General features: G+C 41.0%; 1 protein-coding gene across 31 annotated transcripts in view; it reads left to right on the top strand.

Annotated features, from left to right (window-relative positions):
• The window catches only part of LTBP1 (latent transforming growth factor beta binding protein 1), a 454,253-nt gene that overhangs the window by 246,102 nt on the left and 190,255 nt on the right, over positions 1 to 17,896 (top strand). The window lies entirely within an intron of this gene.

Below are 17,896 nucleotides of genomic sequence, written 5' to 3'. Positions count from 1 at the left end.
TGTCAACAGCAGAGTGTCACCAAAGGTGTCATACACACGACACCTTGCTTGAGAGGTCCTGGACTTTGCAGGGTCACCTGCTCTTGCTCTAGCCATCTCTGCCAGATGGACTTCAGGCAGGGGCCCTCTGCTTGGAGTCAAAAAGATCAATAGAGCCAGGGATACGATCCAAAGGGGAAACACACACTACATGTGAAAGAGAACATGTCTCCATGTCACTGGGCTTCTGCCAGCGGCAGGAGGAACTGCTGCTTTTACTTGGATTGAGAATGTAGGACTGAGACATTAGGATAACCAAAATATAGATTCTTGGAACTGAAGTAGAGTGATTCAGAGAATGGGTGATGACCCAGACGTTACCTTTCTTACTGCCTAACGTCCTGTCTCTACCCCGGCCAATGCCTTCTCGGCACCAAAAGGGCTGTCAGTTTTGAATGTTCCCTCACCCTGACCTGTTTAATAGACAAGCATGTTTATGCTTCTTCAGTCCACTCAGGTGTTTTTCATTTTATTGGCAGTGAAAATGCCTTTATCATGACATGGAATATCAGATTTCCATATTTTATATCTCTAGGGCTCACTGAAATAATATACCTATTTTAATTAGACTCTTGTTTTTGCAGAGGAGTAGGCATTGAAAATAATCATGGGGCAGTTCTGAGTAGATGTGTGTTATTTCACTTCTGATATCAGCAAAGTGGCAAGGCTCTGTGGTCATTTGAAGAAGACAATTCTGAGCATGTTGGAAGTGGTTTTAAGAGATCATGGCTTGAACTGATGGCTGGTTTAGGCTCTTATACCTTACAGAAATGTTTGAAGAGTCACAGCTGGCACTTCTAGGGTCTGATGCTGTTTCTTCACTTTGTCTGCATTGACCCCTTGGAATTGAGATATGCTGAAATGAAGTGGAATGATCTGACTTACTGCAAGCAAACATAAGCAACAACCCAGTCCTTCAGAACCCGATTCATAAATATTAGTGAAAAAAAACAAAACAAAACAGCATTACCCTTTGTCGAAAGATATCAAAAGGATTCCCTGACTTTGCTCTGCACCTTCCCCCACAATAATGGTAACATTGTTTTCTTATCCTTCTAGTTTTTCTCCCTTTTTCTCTTTTCATATATAAAAGAATTTATGTATGAAATTGGATGTTGTTTCAATGAGCTCATTCTTTGAGACTGTGCAATTTACTGTAGTAACACTGCTGTTTGCAGTTAGGAAATTGGTTTTGAAAGAAGTGTTTCAGAACCCGTTAATGAGCTGCACATGAAAATATGTCTGTTTTTCTGTCCACCCATTTACTGTATTCTCAGTGAATTCAAAAGTGTCCAGTGCTCTCAGGTCAGCCCCTTGGTGAACAGGGATTTGCCACCATTGAGGGTATTTCAAATAACGTAACATCAGCCCTGCATTTTGAAATCCAGACAGAGGAGTTCTAAGTATTTTGAACAAACAGCACTGCTTTCAAGATGGTACTTTGAAGAGAACTGCTTTAGAGTGTGCAAGCTTTGACGGAGTTAAGAAAATGGTCTCATGGTCTGTGGCTTTGGGGCAGGCATTTTAATGAGGCAGTGTAGTTTTATAAAATATTTGATAGAGAGCATTCACATTTATGGCCTTAGTTGACCTTCAAAACAACTTCAAAACAAGGAGAAGTAGGTATTCTTGTCTCCCATTTACTTAAATGAACCTTGAGGCTCAGAGAGGTGAGGGGACTAGCTTATATTTGTATTTCCAAGACAATCCTCTTTTTCCATTTTGGCAAATTCACCATGTCCCTGGCCCTCGGTTTCTTTATTTTTCAAATAACTGGTTTGGCTGAGAAGACTACCAAGGCTCTTTTTAGCCATGCAGTGCTCTTACTGTGATGATTTTGACATCTTTCTTTTCCATAACTTTAGATGCCACTTATACTTACTCATAGTATCGGTGGACAAAGCAAACTGTACAAACACCAAACACAGTCAGTACCTAGAATGATCTTTCTTTTTTAACCTTTTTTTAAAGTTATTATTTTTTTAATTTTACTTTATTTTACTTTACAGTACTGTATTGGTTTTGCCATATATCAACATGAATCTGCCACGGGTGTACATGTGTTCCCATCCTGAACCCCCCTCCCACCTCCCCTCCCCATACCATCCCTCTGGGTCACCCCAGTGCACCAGCCCCAAGCATCCTGCATCCTGCATCAAACCTAGACTGGTGATTTGTTTCTTATATGACATTATACATGTTTCAATGCCATTCTCCCAAATCATCCCACCCTCTCCCTCTCCCACAGAGTCCAAAAGACTGTTCTATACATCTGTGTCTCTTTTGCTGTCTTGCATACAGGGTTATCATTACCATCTTTCTAAATTCCATATATATGCGTTAGTATACTGTATTCGTGTTTTTCTTTCTGGCTTACTTCACTCTGTATAATCGGCTCCAGTTTCATCCACCTCATTAGAACTGATTCAAATGTATTTTTAATGGCTGAGTAATACTCCATTGTGTATATGTACCACAGCTTTCTTATCCATTCATCTGCTGATGGACATCTAGATTGTTTCCATGTCCTGGCTATTATAAACAGTGCTGCGATGAACATTGGGGTACACGTGTCTCTTTCAGTTCTGGTTTCCTCGGTGTGTATGCCCAGCAGTGAGGTTGCTGGGTCATAAGGCAGTCCTATTTCCAGTTTTTTAAGGAATCTCCACACTGTTCTCCATAGTGGCTGAACTAGTTTGCATTCCCACCAACAATGTAAGAGGGTTCCCATTTCTCCACACCCTCTCCAGCATTTATTGCTTGTAGACTTTTGGATCACAGCCATTCTGACTGGCGTGAAATGGTACCTCATTGTGGTTTTGATTTGCATTTCTCTGATAATGAGTGATGTTGAGCATCTTTTCATGTGTTTGTTAGCCATCTGTATGTCTTCTTTGGAGAAATGTCTGTTTAGTTCTTTGGCCCATTTTTTGATTGGGTCGTTTATTTTTCTGGAATTGAGCTTCAGGAGTTGCTTGTACATTTTTGAGATTAGTTGTTTGTCAGTTGCTTCATTTGCTATTATTTTCTCCCATTCTGAAGGCTGTCTTTTCACCTTGCTTATAATTTCCTTTGTTGTGCAGAAGCTTTTAATTTTAATTAGATCCCATTTGTTTATTTTTGCTTTTATTTCCAGTATTCTGGGAGGTGAGTCATAGAGGATCCTGCTGTGATTTATGTCGGAGACTGTTTTGCCTATGTTCTCCTCTAGGAGTTTTATAGTTTCTGGTCTTACGTTTAGATCTTTAATCCATTTTGAGTTTATTTTTGTGTATGGTGTTAGAAAGTGTTCTCATTTCATTCTTTTACAAGTGGTTGACCAGTTTTCCCAGCACCACTTGTTAAAGAGATTATCTTTAATCCATTGTATATTCTTGCCTCCTTTGTGGAAGATAAAGTGTCCATAGGTGCGTGGATTTATCTCTGGGCTTTCTATTTTGTTCCATTGATCTATGTTTCTGTCTTTGTGCCAGTACCATACTGTCTTGATGACTCTGGCTTTGTATTAGAGCCCGAAGTCAGGCAGAATGATCTTTCAAATCTATCCTCACTTGAGAGACTCAAGTGTTGGCTCCTCCAAAAAGCCTTTCAGTCCTCCTTCAATGCACATTGATCCCTCCTCCCTAACCTTTTACTGCATATAAAATCCAATCAGACCATTTCAAAGTTAATTGTCCTAAAGTTGATTTTTGTGTCTCTTCTCTCTCCCCCACAGGCTGTGCTTTTCATGAGGACAGGGCCACTTATGAACTGAGCTCATTACTAGGTCACATGAGTCATCAGCAGATATATTAGTATTAGAGTAGGCAAGGTTTACTGTAGTCATAAATCCTGCAAAAGCTTACACTTTGTACACACTCGATGTCTCACAGGTGAGCCGGGGACTCAGGCCGGTGGTGGTCTCCACGGCTCTGCTGCTGTGCTGTGTGGAATATGCGGCCTCTCACTTCCTGCGGCAAGGAAGACTTGTAGGTTGGAGTCTTAACCCTCAGTGTGCCTGTAATTGGAGATAGCCTGTAAGGAAGTAATTAAGAGTAAATGAGGTCATAATGGTGAGGCCCTGATACAACAGGATTAGTGTTTTTGTAACCAGAGAGCTCCATCTCTTTGCCAGGTGAGGGCATGGCAGGATGGCAGCCTCCTGCAAGCCAGAGAGAGAGTTCTCACCAGAGCTAGCCATGCTGGCACCTTGATCTTGACCCTCCGGAACTCGGAGGGAAAATGAATGTCTGTTGTTGAAGCCACCCAGTCTCTGGAATTTCGTTATGGCAGTCCACACTGACTAATAAGGGTTAGGAACCGGAACATGTGGGGAGGCAAGTGGTTCTTTGGTGAGCAGCAAATGTTCCCACCACAAGTGGCAGAGCAGTGGTCAAGACAGACATGGTTCCCTGCTCACAGGGAATTAAACCTATTAATATGACTTGTGGCATTCAGTTTTTCTATACTACTTGCAACCAAACCACAGGTAGTTACTAGTTTTGAGTTCTGTGTACTTGGATGAGATACAGAAAAACTGAAAGCTTAACCAAATGAGGCACGTGTTACAGTTTACATAGTGTTATAAGGCCTCAAACAGTTTTATGTTCCTTTCAGTGTCTTTCTTTGTAAACAAAAAGGAAACTGACAGGCAATGAAGCTTTATAGAAAGAATTTCTCTCAATACAGTTCTGGAAATAAGCTTTGGGCAGAATAGGCCTTTATGTTCATCATTTGGGAGAGATCCGATTACTGTAGTAATAACCATGCCATGCATATCTGCCTGTCTTAATTTCCGTCCTCATCTTGGGTCTGTCTTTATAAAGGAAGTATCCTTGGTAGTGGAGTTAGGATAAATTTCATCTTTGTATCATCTAGTACTAGGATTTATGATGTTGTTTATGTTTTGCTGCAAGGGGAGGTTAAGGGAATTATGATACTGGAATATAATCATGACAAAGCATAATTATTCTTTTTGCAATTTAAGAATAGCAAGACATACGTATCATAGCCTGCTAGACTTGACTATTGAAATCCTCAAATCATTGTAGAGGTGGAGAAAATAGGCAGCCCAAATTTGATCGTTTATATAGAAAAGATGTCAAGTAGAATCATAAGTTTCATGCTTAAGAATTTTTTCCCCTTTTATGTTACTTTAAAGCCATTTTTTGCCTTAGTGTAACTTTAAAAATACCGTTTCATAAAACTAAAGTAGTTGTCTGGAATTCCTTGAAGCCCATGGTTTGGCTTCAGCAGGCTTTAAACAAATACACTGTCAGAAATCAATGTGGATACATTTACAACAGTTAATGCCCTAGTCACAGTAGATACTTTGTAAAATCAATACCCTGAAATATCAGAGGATTATGGTTGTATCAGATACCCCAAATGCCTAACATTGTTTTAATTACTCTAATAAAAGAAAGCTGGGTGAACTTTAAAAAAAAAAAAAAAAACCTTTCCTATAAAGAATGTTCTACTCAAGCCAAAGCAAATTTTTTACAAGTTCTTTTAGAAAATCTGGAAGTATTTAAGCGTTTTCCTCTTCTTCTTATGAGACAATGCCTGTTACCCTGCCAGTGCTCCATCGAACAATATTCCCCTTTATGACAACAGGCCTTTAGAACAAGTTGATCAAATATGTTGCGTTAGTGATAGGGTTCAGAGATTTGGACGCTTTTTCTTATTGGCACATAGACATAAACATATTTAATGTTCTGGTACATGGATGCTGAAGAGCTCTCATGAGGTTTTCTAGTTTGATTTGGAGCCATAGTTGGTCCACAGGCTCAAGGAGGACTGTTTTGCTCAGAAGATGGGCAGAAGTCATTTTACCAGAGTGGAGATGTGTTTATATCATAGTGAAAAGATTAATAGAAACAAAGAAGAGCTGTGACAGGAGTTTGGATTAATCGTTACATTACTTGCAGGGAGAGCTCTTCCCATGAGGGTCCTCATTCTGGTTTTTATGAGAAATCCCAGAGTTTTGTTTTTGTTTTTTTTTTTTTTAGTAAGTGGGTTTAATAAGTGGGATTCATGTTCCTCAACCAGATTCATAGAACTGAGGGTATAGTTTCTTCTTGCCAGAATACCTTGAGGCTTTTTGCCAGAACATTGGAATAAGGTACTTCTGGGTGTGGTAGAGGTGAGTGTGGCAGTTTCACACATGGAATAATTCATGGGACACCTGTGCAGTGTGGGTTGATCAACCATAATGTGACTTTCTAATGAGTCATACCTCAAGGCCTGGAAAGTCTGCATCTCCATGCCTATCTTGAATAATTTATTTCACTTATTGGTAATTATCTATTTATTATAATTCTTATAGTTTAGAAAGGAGCCATTGACAAGCCACAACTGTTTTTAGAAAGAACTGTGTGGTTGTTTTTGTTTTTTTTTTTTTGGTGTGGGGGGAGTAGTGCCAACTAGCAAGAAAAGGGGAGGACATGAAACAGGGTCCAGAAGAGGAAGCCTATTCTGGTTATCACTGATCGAGTTGGTCTAGGTCAGGATATGATGTTAGGATGTGGAAACACATGGCAGCAGAGAATCTAGTGTATTAGCCTGACAGGCAGGGGACATTCACTTCACTTCAGGGCTGTCTTCCTGGTTTGTTGATGGCCACCTTCTCACTGTCTTCATAGGGCAGAAAAAGAGCTCTAGTCTGTCTCTCTTCATAAGGACCCTAATCCTATCACAAGGGCCCACCCTCATGACCTCGTCTAAATCTAATTATGTCCCAAAGGCCACACCTCCTAATGTCATGCTGTTAGGGGTCAGATGTGAATATGCACAGAGAGGCACAACAATATTCAGTCCATGATACTAGCTGAACCGGAAATAACAGACACATTCTCTGGGACCTGTCTCAGGGAGTCCATGTTCTGCAGTGTCTTTGTGCTAGGACCATGATGCTTGGGAGTGGATGCAGAGTAGTAGGCTCCATTATTGTGGTTTCATGGTACTGGTCCTCTTTCACCAAGACATGGCGTATGACAAGAAGAATCTTGATGTCCCCAAAGTGAAGTCATCTGTTGCTTAAACACTGACATTAACTGGTTAACTCACTGTGATTCAGTGATACCATGTTGTCCTTATTGAGTAGAATTAAAATGAAATCACAAACTCTCCACAGCATTAACCCCCTGACCTTTATTTTTAAAAAAATTGGTCAGAGAACTTTAGCGAAAACCTAAATGTTTTTAGCAAAATCTTAAGAATACCTTGTTTGGGGACTTAACCTGTGGTCCTGTGGTTAAGATGCCACACTTTCACTGCAGGGGACATGGGTTCGATTCCTGGTGAGGGAACAAAGATCTCCTTGCTGTGCAGTACAGCTTTAAAAAATATATATATATATATATTATATATATATCTTTTTCTTTCTAAATTTCTCTGTTTTAGTCACTCAGTCATTTCTGACCCTTTGCAGTCCCATGGCCTGTAGCCCACCAGGCTCCTCTGTCCATGGAATATAGTCCATGCAATTCTCTAGGCCAGAATACTGGAGTGAGTAGCCTTTCCCTTCTCCAGGGAATCTTCCCAACCTAGGGATCGAACCCAGGTCTCCTGCACTGCACATGGATTATTTACCAGCTGAGCCACAAGGGAAGCCCAAGAGTAATGGAGTGGGTGGCCTATCCTTTCTCTAGTGGATCTTTCCAACCCAGAAATTGAATCGGGGTTTCCTGCATTGCAGGCGGATTCTTTACCAACTGAGCTATCAGGGAAGCCCTTTAAATTTCTAGATCTAACTTATTTTAATGCAGCTCTTCTCTGTAAGTTGGGACACTGCATTATATTGAGTAACTATTAGATTACTTGGTCATTTGTTAAATAAGCCCAGGTTTTTAAACAAGTGACCCAGAGGAAGGGGTCTAATATTGATTCTGAGCCAAGCATGTCTGGACACATGGCTGTCTCATGTAGAATCTGCCTCCATGGATTGTTCAAGTTTTGAGAGCTCGGTGGAAATGGACATTTTTAGTTCCATTTTAAGGAAGAAATAGGCAGAGAGAGTTTGAGAGTTTTGCCTGTGACCATGTAGGTGGTGATAGGTAAAGTGAGGATTTTGACACATTGATCCAACTTCAAAAGCTATACTTTTGTCCTTCATTGAGTTCTGGGTTATCTTTACACAACTTTTCACTGGTCCCACATCCGGGAATAGGATTGTGTGGGTAGGGTCAGTTTCACAATCATAATGCATTAATTCTGCCAAACATGGAGATGCCTGGGGATTTGTATTGGGATGTCTCTTGCTGGGGACAGCATTTGTTGGGAAAGAGATCTTTTGTAGTGAACTTAAAAGCTCCCTTCTGCTAGTTCTTCGAGAAGTATAGCCAACACTTCTCTAATAATTTAATAATTACCCAGTTTTGTTATGGGCCTCTGATTACTGATCATATTGATCAATAATTTCTTCCATTTTTCCCCGTGAATGATGTACTCTATCCTAATAATTCATACTCACTTTTGAGGGGAAGTATCAGATGTAGACTGGAGGAGGGCATGGCCACCCACTCCAATATTCTTGCCCGGAGAATCCCATGGACAGAGGAGCCTGGTGGGCCACTGTCCATGGGGTTGCAAGGAGTCTGACACAACTGAAGTGACTTAGCATGCTTACACAAACCATATGTACAGCACTATACTTTTATAAAACACTTAATCTTTTCTTTTTCTACCTCCTCCTCTTGATCAGTATTTCTGTTTGCCATGCTGCTTCACAGATGCCAGATATTTCACTGCAAGCAATCCAGAACTCTTTTGCTTTGACCTTTCCTTTTTCCTGCCTCCTGATTAATTTCTATATCCAGCTACAAGCTGAATCTGATTGGGACAATGCCCCATGCCTTAGCTCCATTTCATTCTCTGACTTGCCCCATCGGCTCGCGGTTCCTTTGCATTTGGCCTGCCTTCCTCTGTCCTTCGCCTACTCCTGCCCTGGGGTCCCTTCCAGTTGGTGTTAGGTATTGGGCGTAGCTAAAGCTGCTCCATCCCTTTGGAATCTTTTTCCCCAGTCCAGCCATTGAGTCACTGCCTTGTTTCAGTTCTTGCCTAAACACTGCTCTGCATACTCTTACAAGAAAGAGAGTTGCAGTGAACCAGCCTGTCTCTTCTTTCATGTTTTACTTTGGTACAATCTCTAGGAGCATTTTATAAATCTATATTACTTTATTATTATTTTTTAATAGTTTTTTATTTTTATTTTTTTAATTTAAATTTATTTAATTGGAGGCTAATTACTTTACAATATTGTATTAGTTTTGCCATACATCAACATGAATCTGCCACGGGTGTACACGTGTTCCCAATCCTGAACCCCCTCCCACCTCCCTCCCCATACCATCCCTCTGGGTCATCCCAGTGCACCAGCCCCAGGCATCCTGTATCCTGCATCAAACCTGGACTGGCGATTCATTTCTTACATGACATTATACATGTTTCAATGCCATTCTCCCAAATCATCCCACCCTCACCGTCTCCCACAGAGTCCAAAAGACTGTTCTATACATCTGTGCCTCTTTTGCTGTCTTGCATACAGGGTTATCATTACCATCTTTCTAAATTCCATATATATATGTTAGTATACTGTATTTGTGTTTTTGTTTCTGGCTTACTTCCCTCTGTATAATCGGCTCCAGTTTCATCCACCTCATTAGAACTGATTCAAATATATTCTTTTCAATGGCTGAGTAATACCCCATTTAGATCTTTAATCCATTTTGAGTTTATTTTTGTGTATGGTGTTAGAAAGTGTTCTAGTTTCATTCTTTCACAAGTGGTTGACCAGTTTTCCCAGCACCACTTGTTAAAGAGATTGTCTTTTCTTCATTGTATATTCTTGCCTCCTTTGTCAAAGATAAGGTGTCCATAGGTGCATGGGTTTATCTCTGGACTTTCTATTTTGTTCCATTGATCTATGTTTCTGTCTTTGTGCCAGTACCACACTGTCTTGATGACTGTGGCTTTGTAGTAGAGCCTGAAGTCAGGCAGGTTGATTCCTCCAGTTCTGTTCTTCTTTCTCAAGATTGCTTTGGCTATTTGAGGTTTTTTGTATTTCCATACAAATCTTGAAATTATTTGTTCTAGCTCTGTGAAAAATACCGTCGGTAGCTTGATAGGGATTGCATTGAATCTATAGATTGCTTTAGGTAGTATACTCATTTTCACTATATTGATTCTTCTGATCGATGAACATGGTGCATTTCTCCATCTATTAGTGTCCTCTTTGATTTCTTTAATCAGTGTTTTATAGTTTTCTATATATAGGTCTTTAGTTTCTTTAGGTAGATATATTCCTAAATATTTTACTCTTTTCATTGCAATGGTGAATGGGATTCTTTCCTTACTTTCTCTATTTTCTCATTATTAGTGTATAGGAATGCAAGGGATTTCTGTGTGTTTATTTTATATCCTGCAACTTTACTATATTCATTGATTAGCTCTAATAATTTTCTGGTGGAGTCTTTAGGGTTTTCTATGTAGAGGATCATGTCATCTGCAAACAGTGAGAGTTTTACTTCTTCTTTTCCAGTTTGGATTCCTTTTATTTCTTTTTCTGCTCTGATTGCTGTGGCCAAAACTTTCAAAACTCTGTTGAATAGTAGTGATGAAAGTGGGCACCCTTGTCTTGTTCCTGACTCTAGGGGAAATGCTTTCAATTTTTCACCATTGAGGATAATGTTTGCTGTGGGTTTGTCATTTATAGCTTTTATTATGTTGAGGTTTGTTCCTTCTATTCCTGCTTTCTGGAGGATTTTTATCATAAAGGGATGTTGAATTTTGTCAAAGGCTTTCTCTGCATCTATTGAGATAATCATATGGTTTGTTTTTTTTTCTTTCTTTCAATATTTATTTTTTTTCAAACAATGTGCAGTGCTTTTACTTATTTTTTTTTTTAGTTTTTATTTTTAAATTTTAAAATCTTTAATTCTTACATGCGTTCCCAAACATGAACCCCCTCCCACCTCCCTCCCCATAACATCTCTCTGGGTCATCCCCATGCACCAGCCCCAAGCATGCTGCATCCTGCGTCAGACATAGACTGGCGATTCAATTCTTACATGATAGTATACATGTTAGAATGTCATTCTCCCAAATCATCCCACCCTCTCCCTCTCCCTCTGAGTCCAAAAGTCCGTTATACACATCTGTGTCTCTTTCCTGTCTTGCATACAGGGTCGTCATTGCCATCTTCCTAAATTCCATATATGTGTTAGTATACTGTATTGGTGTTTTTCTGGCTTACTTCACTCTGTATAATCAGCTCCAGTTTCATCCATCTCATCAGAACTGATTCAAATGAATTCTTTTAATGGCTGAGTAATACTCCATTGTATATGTACCACAGCTTTCTTATCCATTCATCTGCTGATGGACATCTAGGTTGTTTCCATGTCCTGGCTATTATAAACAGTGCTGCGATGAACATTGGGGTACATGTGTCTCTTTCAATTCTGGTTTCTCGGTGTGTATGCCCAGCAGTGAGGTTGCTGGGTCATAAGGTAGTTCTATTTGCAATTTTTTAAGGAATCTCCACACTGTTCTCCATAGTGGCTGTACTAGTTTGCATTCCCACCAACAGTGTAAGAGGGTTCCTTTTTCCACCCTCCAGCATTTATTGCTTGCAGATTTTGGATCACAGCCATTCTGACTGGTGTGAAGTGGTACCTCATTGTGGTTTTGATTTGCATTTCTCTAATAATGAGTGATGTTGAGCATCTTTTCATGTGTTTGTTAGCCATCCGTATGTCTTTGGAGAAATGTCTGTTTAGTTCTTTGGCCCATTTTTGATTGGGTCGTTTATTTTCTGGAATTGAGCTGCATAAGTTGCTTGTATATTTTTGAGATTAGTTGTTTGTCAGTTGCTTCATTTGCTATTATTTTCTCCCATTCAGAAGGCTGTCTTTTCACCTTGCTTATATTTTCCTTTGTTGTGCAGAAGCTTTTAATTTTAATTAGATCCCATTTGTTTATTTTTGCTTTTATTTCCAGCATTCTGGGAGGTGGATCATAGAGGATCCTGCTGTGATTTATGTCTGAGAGTGTTTTGCCTATGTTCTCCTCTAGGAGTTTTATAGTTTCTGATCTTACATTTAGATCTTTAATCCATTTTGAGTTTATTTTTGTGTGCGGTGTTAGGAAGTGATCTAGTTTCATTTCTTTTACTATTTTTCAATTTGTTAATGTGGTGTATTACACTGATTGATATGCAGATATTGAAGAATCCTTGCATCCCTGGGATAAAGCCCACTTGGTCATGGTGTATGATCTTTTTAATGTGTTGTTGGATTCTGATTGCTGGAATTTTGCTAAGGATTTTTGCATCCATGGTCATCGGTGATATTGACCTGTAGTTTTCTTTTTTTTTTTGTGGCATCTTTGTCAGGTTTTGGTATTAGGGCGATGGTGGCCTCATAGAATGAGTTTGGAAGTTTACCTTCCTCTGCAATTTTCTGGAAGAGTTTGAGTAGGATAGGTGTTATCTCTTCTCTACATTTTTGGTAGAATTCAGCTGTGAAGCCATCTGGACCTGGGCTTTTGTTTGCTGGAGGATTTCTCATTATAGTTTCAATTTCCATGCTTGTGATGGGTCTGTTAAGATTTTCTATTTCTTCCTGGTTCAGTTTTGGAAAGTTGTACTTTTCTAAGAATTTGTCCATAAAAATCTATATTACTTTAGTATTTTAGTTTTTCTGTGTTGCTTTGGTTCCAGTGTCTTAATCTCATTGAGAAAAATGTTCTTTATTCAAACTCAGTCTTTTATACTTCAGTATATAATAGTTCCTGATAGCAAAATAAAGTGAGTTATATACACATGATAAGCTAATTTGTAAGAGTATTTCAGTATTAACATTTTCAAATGTCTTCAGTTGTGGGTCCTTGTCATGGTGGCCATCTTCATAGAGCAGCTCTTTTACTCATAAAATACCTGAACTCTTTTAAGAAATATATCCCGAGAGCCTAACAAATTGGCCAGCACTATAACACTCGGTAGGTTGTACCCACACAAGATATAAGCTGAGGAGGATGATGCAGATCCAGCCAGCCCATGCTCTGCTTACCAAGCACTATGTTCTGGTGCAGAACACATCCCAGAAGATCAGTGTCTACCAGTCCCTGCGCAGGGGCTGACGGGATATGGTCAGCCATGCTTGGACATGCATTGTTGAATCTCACCACTGTCCTTTGTATTTGGGATTACCATCCCTTTGTCTGAGAACTAGTCTGGAGATGCTGAATGGTCTGAATGGTCCCTAATAAGAGGAGACTTGGGGTTTAGGTCCAGGTGTAATGATTCCACACCAGTGTTCCTTTCTTTTCCCCACAGCTGAATCTTTCCTGGGGAAGATCCTCTGGCCTGGTGCAGCAAACGTTCTTGAAATGAGGATATTATAGGTACTAGTCATTTTAAGGTGTGAATACTGAATCTCTTGAAACCATACTCCAATATTTATCACACTCTCTTCAAGTGATTGTTCATCTGTGAAGCAATTCCATTGGCAAGTTTTTAATAGGCAAAAGTTATAAGCCATTAAATTTAAATCTTAATGCTCATATATTTATCAGTTCAGTTCAGTCGCTCAGTTGTATCCGCCTCTTTGCAACCCCATGAATTGCAGCACGCCAGGCCTCCCTGTGCATCACCAACTCCTGGAGTTCACTCAAACTCATGTCCATCGAGTCGTTGATGCCATCCAGCCATCTCATCCTCTGTCGTCCCCTTTTCGTCCAGGAATTTCTAAAACCAGCTGTCATCACAGCTTTATTTTGAGTGGCAGGAAAGTGTTAAGATATTTTAAAAGTGAGGGTTTGCAGGTAAGTGCTGCAGATAAGTCTACAGATAAGTGTTCTCAAATCAGGTCAACATTTAGAAGAGTTCATGATTTTGCAAGCTTAATTCTTAACAATGGTTAACAAAGGCTTTTACACCATTGCTTGTAATAACTTTTTTGCTGTAAAAGTAGTACCATGAACATTCATGGAGTAATTGTGATGCTTTCTAAATAGTCTTACCTTCTGATGTATGGTGCTAGTCCAGATATGCAGATAGTAATGGTTGATGAGTTATTTTCATGCAGCCAGTCTTCCAAGAATCATGGTGATTAGGGCTGGGAGGGATTCTATTTGTTTTCCTCTTTTTCTGTCTAGTTTGCGTAGGTCCTTTAGGAGTAAGGTCAGACTGGTATGAGCATCCCTGGTGGTGCTGATTTGAGGGATGAGGTAAAGTACAGAAGCTGGGTAGGAGTATATCTGCCCAGACACTGTCCTGTTAGAGACAGGAGAGCAACACAAGTACTTGGGGTTGGCTCTAGTATTTCCCTTGTCAGTAATGCGACCTGTCAGTGTATATTGAACGTGGAGCCCTAGATCTGACAGACGCCCTAAGAGCCATCTGCTTCTTACCCTGGGCATTCCTGCGAGATGATCCTTCAGCCTTCAGCATCAGGGAAGATCTTGACCTCTTCCATTGCTGAGAATCATTCACTGTTGAAAAGGTCTCCTGCTTAATGAGTAGAATCCTCTTTTCTTGTGATCTGGAGCCTGTAGTCCTGCTGATACCTTCACCATGCAGATAACTTCAAGCAACAAGTTTGTTGAACATGTCTGAACTCTGCTGTCTCTTATTATCTCTACTTTCTTCAGCTGATAGTCACTGAACCTGGTAGCCTGAACCTTTACTGTTCTGTTTGGACCACTCTAGGTGGGCCATGCATTTGATGAATCCTGGCATGGACGCGTGGAGTCCAAGAGTCCCCTAATGTGCAGCCTGGAGTTGTGTGAACTTTTTGATCTTTATCGCATTGCTCAATGGACAGTATAGGTTTTCCTTTCTGGCTTGAACTAACTAAATATTGTGTTATACAGTTAGCACATTTCTCCTGGATTTCTAATAAGATATGCCTTGAAATGAGAGACAGGCTTTCTCTGAAAATGTGGTGAGTGATTCACACAAGAGAAATTCCATTTGTGTTTTTAACTTGTAAAAAATCACTTTAGTCTGGGAATAAAAAATGTAGCTCAGTAGCATCAGCCTATGTCCATGTGATTATGTCTTATTGAGAAGTAGACTCCTCCAGGCTGACAGACGGGCATTCAAGATTCTAATGTCTTTTTCAATGTCATTGTCTCCTGTGTGGACTTTTGGTATGGAGCGGAGATCCTTCCTTTACCTTCTTTTGTTCTAGATGCTTCTAGCATCCAGATCATACCAGGTGCTGAGGAACTTCTTGTATGAGAGAAAGTCCTGCATCTGGCTGCAAAGATCTCAGGTGGAGTTTCTTGCTGCACTTTGCAATTTCTGCATAGGTAATTAACTAAAGGGGTGCCCATGAAACCTCATGCCTTGCTGCAAACCTGACTTTATCTCTTTTTTTTTTCATTATTTTATTTTATTTATTTATTTTTTTTTAGTTTTTATTTTTAAAATTTTAAAATCTTTAATTCTTACATGCGTTCCCAAACATGAACCCCCCTCCCACCTCCCTCCCCATAACATCTCTCTGGGTCATCCCCATGCACCAGCCCCAAGCATGCTGCATCCTGCGTCAGACATAGACTGGCGATTCAATTCTTACATGATCTCTTGCAGTCTGTCCTCATACTGTGCAGACCCAGTTTTGAGAGGAACACACAGCGTTGTGGTACCACCTACCCTGCCATTTATTTAATCGACTTGGATGGCTTGTGCTGCTCTTGGCTGTGGACCCGCAAAAACAAAGCCGTAGGATAAAGCAGCCTGAATCCTGTAATGAAAACCTTGTACCTTTTTTTTTTAGGCCCAGTCGGGAGAAATGATTTATTTTTGCCCTCCCAAATCAAACATTCTAGGAATCCAAGGTGAAAATTGGATTTTAACTGCTACCAGCATTTGGAGCATATAAAATCGGCAAGTGTTGAGAGTTTTGCTTGATGAAGAGAAGAACCTAGAGGGGCTGGGATGAGAATGGTCTACATGTGATGTGCACTGGTGTCTGGCATAAATCTGACTGATCATACTGGAAGTAAACCACAAGCACGCTTTGGCAGCTGATTGCACCCGTGGAGACCTCTGTGTTCTTCACATATCATTATGTTTCCAGTCTTAACGCCTAGAGCGTTGTTCCGTCTTCCTTCTTCCTTGCTTCATATTTCAGGTTTAAGCCTTCTGTTATTAAGCTGAAGGAGTCTGGGAACTACCTGAATGCAGCCAGTATGTGTTGTTCCTCCCCGAGGTTCTCCATTTGTACATGTGTTTACTCTCTTCCCCCATTGCCCCCCTCCCCTCCTCGTGCTCATCATACACTATTTTTGGAGAGAATACGACATCCTGTTGAAATCTTGAAAACCCACAAAAACCTGAGGACTTCAAAGCTATGATGTAACTCCAACTTCATTAGCTGAGCTCTGCCTCCTCTGGTTTTGTTTTACAAGTCGGACATGTAGTCAGAGCCTTGTTGGGAATGCATGGGTAGACCTGGAGGGAAGGCAGTGCAGTCCCTGGAGGCCTGCCAGACAACTGGTATCCACTATCTGCTGCCCTTCTACGAGTCGCAAGCTGTCCCAACCTTTCTGCCCCTGAGTTCTACTCACCAGCCTGGGCTACTTTGCTAATTCCCATTGTTTTCCCCAGGACCATTGCTTGCTTGAATGGACTGAAACTAGTTTGTTCTTTAGTTTCTTCTGAGTGTTTGCTCCTTCTTTCCCTTAACATTTACTGAGTGCTTATTTGCAACTTGTACTATACATTGGGATATAAAGATGAATAAAATACTTCTGTGTTTGATTAAAATATATGGTGGAGGCAGCAGAACTGTATAGAAAGTGTCATGGAGTAAAGGGGATGGTTGGAGGAACTCGCTGAAATTGAGGAGACAGGAGGTTTCATGGTGAGGGTTCTCCAGGCCTGTTAAGGATGAGGAGTCCTTGAGTGTGCCTGAAGGATGGATGTAGAGTCATGGGAGGGGACACAGAGAGATTGTCCGAGGTGAGAACTAGAAGGTCACACTTATCGTGTCAGAGAGGTTGCAGTCTTCATACAGGGGAGAGTCGCTGAAGGTTTTCATTCCGAGTAATGTGATCAGATTTGTCTTGTGAAAGTGAAAGTCGCTCAGTCGTGTCTGACTCTTTGCAGCCCCATGGACGACCCCATGGACTATATAGTCCTTAGAATTCTTCAGGCCAGAATACTGGGGTGGGTAGCTTTTCCATTCTCCAGAGGATCTTCCCAACCCAGGGATCGAACCCAGGTCTCCCACCTTGCAGGTGGATTCTTTACCAGCTGAGCCACAAGGAAAGCCAAGGTGACTCTGAAGGCCATTTGGAGAATCTTGTAGAGGGGAGACAGAGGAAGGCAGAGAGTGGCCCCTTAGATCTGGGCTTTGCCTGCACATTAGGAATAAGGAGCCAGGTGACCCTTCCTGCACCACTGGCCTCAAAATCGGTACGCAGAGCAGAGTCTGTCATGCTGAAGTCTTGTCAGTGCCGCTAAGCAGGTCTAACTTCAGGATTCTGCTGCTTGGCCTCTTCTGACCTTGGCTGACTGGAACATGAGATGGATCCTCGCATTTGTCATCTCCGTGGTGCTCAGGTGACCCCAAACTTGGGCTCCTCTGCCTGCTGGCCTGATTCAAACCTGCCACAACCTTCCCAGCGTGGCTGACTTCCCTGGATCAGGCTGCATGGATGTGTGGAGTGTTTGTCTCACCCAGGGCTGGTCTGGCTCAGCCCGTGGTCATACCCTGTCCCTGCCCAGGCCTTGATGTTACAGGAGGACCCATAGCCTCTTGTAGGCGGGATCTGTGCCTTATTCCCAAGGTCTTCGTGCATGCCTCACCCTTACAGCCCTTTCTCTGAGTGTCCACTGCAGACATCTCAGTAGACAGTTAAAATT

Source organism: Ovis aries, chromosome 3 (genome assembly GCF_016772045.2).
Source record: "Ovis aries strain OAR_USU_Benz2616 breed Rambouillet chromosome 3, ARS-UI_Ramb_v3.0, whole genome shotgun sequence".
In the NCBI taxonomy this organism is placed as follows: domain Eukaryota; kingdom Metazoa; phylum Chordata; class Mammalia; order Artiodactyla; family Bovidae; genus Ovis; species Ovis aries.
Note: the sequence above shows the minus strand (reverse complement) of the source record. Positions and strands in the feature narration are given on the sequence as shown.